This window comes from Palaemon carinicauda, chromosome 6, assembly GCF_036898095.1.
Source record: "Palaemon carinicauda isolate YSFRI2023 chromosome 6, ASM3689809v2, whole genome shotgun sequence".
Classification (NCBI taxonomy): domain Eukaryota; kingdom Metazoa; phylum Arthropoda; class Malacostraca; order Decapoda; family Palaemonidae; genus Palaemon; species Palaemon carinicauda.
Genome location: NC_090730.1, coordinates 42,563,858 through 42,571,357, shown reverse-complemented (window position 1 = coordinate 42,571,357; position 7,500 = coordinate 42,563,858). Strand labels below are relative to the sequence as shown.

Below are 7,500 nucleotides of genomic sequence, written 5' to 3'. Positions count from 1 at the left end.
AAGTGAGGCTCCGGCTAGATCTGTGTCCTTTTATATCCTGGCTCTGGTTCGTAGAGAGGGGCCTCGAATTTTGATTGGTCGAGCGGAGGTTGTAAGTTCGGGTGGCAGATGTACGACGAGCTCGGCTCGGCCTCCCAGGCTGAGAGGTAGGAAGGATTCCTGGATCCTGATTGGTCAGGACGCCTGCCTAGCCAGACAAAAAGTCAGGCAGGCTCCTCTCTCGCTCAGTGGACTGGGCTGAGAGAGGTATCCTAGCTCCCTGATTGGCTGAGGTGTGCGCCGAGATGGGCTCAAAGTCAGTCAGCCCATTCTTACGCTCAGCAGGCTGAAATTCCGGGCCATGTTCGCCGCCAAAATCAGCATTCGGCCAGACGATTTTTCCATTTGTAGGGGTGTCAGGATCGGGGTTGTCATCATTCTGGGGGTCTTGTTTTTGGTTCCTAGCGTTGGTACGTCGACAGGATGGTAGGAGGAACATTTCTTGAGTCGTATTCAACGCTGGTTTCTCGTTCTGGATTAACAAAGCTTCCAAAATTCGTAAGCGTCTGCTGTCCGTGGCGCTGCCGATAATTTTGGTATTGGCGACGACGTCTGCCAGCTAATTTAGGAATTATGTTGCTGTAGAGCATGATTTCTGATAGCACCTTGCTGAACGTGGCACAAGATCCTCTTTGAAAGTTTCATGGTAGTCATACCTATGTATTTGCCGGGGCATCCTCAGACTGGGCATTGGTAAGAGTAGACTGCATTTGTCTTCTTCAGGGGTCGTTATCAGGAGGCGCTGGATTGTTCCTCATGATCAAGTTCTGGGTTTTTTCAGTCCGGTAATAGATGATGAGTTTCACTTTCGTGGTCTCATCAGTGGGTGAAACGTTGTTATTGATGATGTCTTTAATGGCCTTCTCATCCCGCTGACATTCGGCATGCATGAGGCCTTTGTAGTAAAGTTTGATGTCTTTAGATCCGTTGGCGGAGGTGTCGGACCTATCTGTAGTTCTGTCAGACCCCTGGCTGGCGCTGTCGGACCCTTCCACCAAAGGGGACCTATACCACTTGTCTATAACTGTCCTCACTTCACGCTGGACTTGCTTGTTGCTGTAGCCGTTGTTGATGACGACCTGTGCGACACTTCCAAGTTCCTTGTGGGTGTCAGTCCATGTCGAGCAGTGAGACAAGGACCTGCGTACAAAGGTCTTGATGGTCGAGGCCCTGTAGCGGGCAGGACATTCACTTTCACTATTTAGACACATGCCGAGATTTGTGGGCTTGGTGTAGACATTGATCTGGAATCCCTCGTTGGTGGAAGAAATCAAGACGTCCAGGAACTGGAGGCTGTTGTCAACACTGTTGTCAAGGGTGTAGTGGAGGATGCTGTTGTCCTCAAATGTCCTCCTTAGATTCTCGATGGCTTTGGTGGAAGTAGCTTTGATGAAAGTGTCGTAAATATAACGGAAGTAAACGAGGGGGCATTCGAGTTGGGAGAATACCCTCTCCTCTACTACTCCCATGTAGAAGTTAGCAAAGAGTATGCCCAAAGGCGAGCTCAACGCCACACCATCCTTTTGTAAGTACAAGTACCCACGATGAGTAGTAAAGGGGGCCATTTTAGTGCAAATGGCAAGGAGGGTCCGAAGGGCTTGTTCTGGGATATTTAATTCAGGAGTCGTCTCGTCCCTGTAGATTCTATCAGCGATAAGGTCGATGGTTTCGTCGACAGGGACATTAGTGAACATAGATTCGACGTCCATCGATGCTATGACCCCTTCGCCGCAGACGTCCTTGATCCTCGCTAGGAATTCGGCAGAGGAGGCCACACAGTGGCAGTCGGGGACATGTGGCGTCAAAATCGTGTTCAGTTTCTTGGCCAGCTGGTATGTAGGCGTAGGACATTGGCTGATGATAGGTCAGAGTGGGTTGCCTTGTTTGTGGGTTTTAACATTGCCGTAGAGGAAACCAGGTCCATAATCCCCCGAAATCATGGGTAGGTTTTCGGCGTTATTTGCAGCATTAATGGCCTCGATGGTACGATTTGCTTCCCTCTTGATTTCTTCAACAGGGTTGCTTGTGAGGTGCTCAAATTTGGTCAGGTCAGCGAGGATGGCATCCAGTTTCTCCTGGTATTCGTGGGTGCTGATGAGTACAAAGGCAGCTGTCTTGTCGGCCCGTCGGACGGTAACCTCAGCAACTGGTTTGAGCTCTTTAGCAGTAGTTCTCATCTCCTTAGAGACGATGCCGCTGCTGTACCTGCCCCTATCAGTAAGGGCCTCGGAGAGCAGAAGCGGCTGAAGGGCGTCAGTCGTCCGGAGGGCACCACGTACTTGGAGGTTGAGGATAAAATCTAGGAGTAATTTCATCTCCAAGCGTTTGTCGGTAGGTCTCGGTCGGGTGAAGAAGTGGCAGTTGAGGCCCATCTTGAGAATCTGCTCCTGTGCTGGCCTAAGGATGTAGCTGGAGATGTTAATGTATTCCTGGCGGACTTCTGGGATCCGCAGCTTTCCGTTGTTGATGTTGTTGGGGTAGCTCACGCTACCTCCTAGGTCCTCTTCATGGTTGGGGTTGTCGATAACGGGGTGTCGATCATCATGCTTTTCGTCATCAGGGGCATCCTCTTCCTCGGGGTCGCTGTCAACCTCGAGGGGGACGCTGGTAGCGAGCTGGTCTTCTCCTCCATCCCTCAAGCCATTCATCGTCAAGGCGGACCCGAAGGGTGTAGAGCTCGTCCTTCAGGGCCTTCTTCTGCTGGAGTTGGCGTTGGAGAAGGTTTCTTCTGTATGAATGGATCCCCGGGTCGTTCAAGGCCGATGGGTTATGCAGGTGGATTTCTGTATATCTTGGTAGGAGACCCTCCTTCAAACAGGTGGAGTTAAATACTATGGCTGTATCGGAAGAATTCAATTTCTTGTCCAAGTGAGGTGAGAACAGTTATAGACAAGTGGTATGAGTCTCCTTTGGTGGAAGGGTCCGACAGCTCCAGCCAGGGACCGACAGAACTACAGATAGGTCCGACACCTCCGCCAATGGATCTAGAGACATCAAACTTTACTACAAAGGCCTCATACACGCCGAATGTCCGCGGGATGAGAAGACCATTAAAGACATCATCAATAACAACGTTTCACCCACTGATGAGACCACGAAAGTGAAACTCATCATCTATTACCAGACTGAAAAAACCCAGAACTTGATCATGAGGAACAATCCAGCGCCCCCTGATAACGATCCTCTGAAGAAGACAAATGTACTCTACTCTTACCAATGCCCAGTCCAAGGATTCCCCAGCAAATACATAGGTATGACTACCATGAAACTTTCGAAGAGGATCTCGGGCCACGTTCTGCAAGGTGCTATCAGAAATCATGCTCTACAGCGACATAACTCCCAAATTAGCCGGGCAGACATCGTCGCCAATACCAACATTGCCCAGTTTTGCAATTGTGGCCGTTCCCATACGACGAGAGGCTTTGTAACAATAACCTTTATATATATAACCTAAATATTAACTATTGAAGATATCATATATTCATCAGTGATGCAATATAATTTCTTGCCTCGTCTCGGTTGTGATTGCCTTTCATTATTCAGTTGAAGAGGTTTAGCAGGGATGTGCATCATACGGGAAATGGTACAATGTTAAAAATTTGTCGTATAAAAGTCGGAAAAATTCTGGAGTAAATGTTGCCAGACAATTACCGTTTTAGTAACAGATATATTGACATAAAGGAGTGATATTCCGTTGAGCTTCGGGTAATAGATAATAACAAAGTAGGGTAGGATTACGCTTTCCTGTTTTTTACTGATACACGGCTGAGAACACTATATTTTTACGGAGAATTTCCTATCAAAATTATTTCTTTTTTAACAGTAGAGATAAGAAAACACTGGCGTAAAGATTATACTAATATGTTAAGAAAGTGAATATAGTTTGATTTATATTTTAACGCTTACATGGATGAAGTGAATCAACATATTTTACATAGTGCTGTACAAAAGGCTTACGAATAAGATTAGAATTTAGCCGCAAATACATTGAACAGAGGAATTGTAGATGGCCAATATGGTAACTGCAGAAACTTAATTTCCGCTGATAAGGGTAGAGATTTTATCTCACTGTTAGTTATATGAAACAAACAACTGATTTAATCTTGAAAAACCTAATTCTTAGTGGACGATAATGTTCTTTTTGCATGCATTCTAACTTATATAGGTTTTGGATTGCTGATCATGTTATTGAAATCTAGCTAACGCTACTTAATGCGGGAAATTATGGAGATAAAGTTAACCAGCCCAAGTAGGATTGTCAGTAGACCTATACTCATTTCTTGTAATGGGGTGCATTTGCATTGACTCGCAGCGGGGCCCTTTTAGCTCTGAAAAGTTTCATGCTATCTGGTTGGTTAGAATTATCTTGTCCAACCAATCAGCTAGAAGGAAACTTTTCCGAGCTAAAAGGACACCCTGAGCGAGTCGGTGCAAATGCGCCTCATTAGAAAAAAATAGGTATAGGCACTGGATGTCTCTGGCACAACCCAAATATATTCAGCGACTTATTTTATTTTTGTGTACCTATATAGTGTTACACTGACGTTCATTATTGTAAATTTAATACTTTTATTCCAAACATTCCAAATTCGACACCACCACCTGCCCTGTATTCTCTTAAGCTTTGTGGATCCTTGAAGTCTATAAGTTTTCCCATTTTGAATTTCTGCTAAAACAAAAAAAATAAAAAAATAAAAAAAAGTGTGCAGTTAACTCATAGTGCGAACTTTTTTTTCTTTTGGCATTAAAATTATCATAAGATGTTCCTTTCCCAAAATGAAAACAAATATGCTGGTAATTGTACTTTTTATGACTTGGGAACCGCATAGTTTAATAAAAAATTAGTTTCATATGAGACGAGTTCATCAAATGGTCCCTAGTCATGTAGTGGGGTCGTTGAAACTAGATACCAATTTATCTTATACGATTTTACTTCTGTACTTATTTCTCCATACTACTACTACTACTACTACTACTACTACTACTACTACTACTACTACTACTACGAGGAAAGGACACTCAAAAATCAAACCATTGTTCTCTTATCTTGGATAGTGCCATAGCCTCTGTACCATGGTCTTCCACTGTCTTGGGTTCGAGTTCTCTTGCTTGAGGGCACACTAGGGCACACTATTCTATCTTATTTCTCTTCCTCTTATTTTGTTAAAGTTTTTGTAGTATATATAGGAGATATTTATTTCAATCTCGTTGCTTTTCTTAAAATATTTAATTTTTCTTTGTTTCCTTTCCTCACTGAGCTATTTTCCCAGTTACTCATCTCTATAGCTTCTGTGTTGAGGCTTCTTAAATTCCATGCGGAATTCTAATTCGGCTCTTAACCCTTTATTTTGCCTTTATGACAAAAGCTTTTGCTCCTATTTGTACATATGGTCAATGGATGTCTGATTGTATCATTAATAACATGATCTCTGGGATTCTCCTCCCTTAAAATTTGCAAGTACTATGCACCGTAGAAGTAGTCTTAGGTCTGTTAGCCAGGGGATTTTGGAAGCGAGGCGTAATGATAGTTTATCGTTGAATGAAGTAATTAAAGAACAATGCCAATGATTGTAAAATGAAAATGTCACTAATTCTCAATATATATATATATATATATATATATATATATATATATATATATATATATATATATATATATATATATATATATATATATATATATATATATATATATATATATATATATATATATATATATATATATATATATATATATATAAGTGTGTGTGTGTGTGTGTGTTTGTGCGTGTGTATGTGGTAAAACTAATTTTGCCTCTCATTATTGTCTGGTGTCTGTGGGCGATAGGCTGAGAAATATCACCTGCCTAACTATATTATGGGTCAGAGATATTGATCTTTAGTTAGGATACTTATGAGATATATTATTTTCTATTGGCGTGACGATAGAGCGTCCATATATAGTTTAGAGTTTGCAAGAAGGATTATCTAATATTTATTGAATTACTGCAGATAACTAGCAGCTGTTAGCTGATACTGCAGTCAACGAGACCAACTGCGAAAAATTAAGACGAATTCACTCACAACGGAATGAAAAATAGTTTAACATTTAATGAACTCTTTAAGAGATATTCAAGTATATTGAATTATGCTGAATATGGCTAAACATACATACATATGAATTTAATTTTGTTTTCGAGTCCTTTCAAAAGATAAAGGCATCATGATCATTATCTATTAAGGTATAACACATGGATATCGCCTATTTCAGTTACATGATCCTGTTGTTTAAAATCCATACAAAAAAAAAAGAAAAAAAAAATTAAATGAATGCTTTAATCTTGATGGCAAATAAATAAGGCGACAAACAGAAGTACATTAAAACTTTACCTTATATACTAACTACACCATTAACTACACACATTAGCTTCTGTAGCATTTAATTAGTATGGTATTTTCTTCCTTCACTTATTACCTTCTTCAAACATCTCTTTTTGGTTGACTTAAATTATATGTTATTAAACTAGAACAATGGGTTGTGATTTCTTTTTAACAATGGTAATCTGTGCTCACGTATTTTATTATTTGAGAACTGCCAAAAACTTATTCAAAAGTAATAAAACAAGAGTAAAGACTATAGACTCTGAAATCAGACTTTAGGTGAATTTTCTTAAATTGAAAATAATCCACTACGTCATGCAGATTAAATTAGATGAATATTGTATGCCAATTACCAAGGAATATTTATGAAAATTGCCCTTTAACGTTTATGCGTAATCTAAGATCCTTTTTATTGCTCCCTTTGCACGCAACTTGTTTAACTCATGAACGAGCATAAACGTTTCAAGTCTTTAATTAATTTCTCTTCCTCCTGCTTTTTTTTGTATTAGATAGTTTACAGCCAATAATGGGTACAAGCACGCAGACATTGGCAATTGAGTATCTCTCTCTCTCTCTCTCTCTCTCTCTCTCTCTCTCTCTCTCTCTCTCTCTCTCTCTCTCTCTCTCTCTGGAATTTTGAACGATGTTAAATTTTCACGTATAGTGTACGTATATTATAAACAGAAGAAATAAAATCATGTGTTGATAAGCATATATATATATATATATATATATATATATATATATATATATATATATATATATATATATATATATATACATACATATATATATATATATATATATATATATATATATATATATATATATATATATATATATATATATATATATATACTGTATACATATAAATAAATAAATTTGTATATATATATATATATATATATATATATATATACATATAATTATATATGTATATATATATATATATATATATACATATATATATATATATATATATATATATATATATATATATATATATATATATATATATATACTGTATACATATAAATAAATAAATTTATATATATATATATATATATATATATATATATATATATATATATATATATATAT

At 38.9% G+C, this 7,500-nt stretch overlaps 1 pseudogene; it reads right to left on the bottom strand.

The window, feature by feature from the left end:
* Positions 1-7,500, bottom strand: part of LOC137642968 (uncharacterized) — a 344,789-nt pseudogene that overhangs the window by 188,345 nt on the left and 148,944 nt on the right.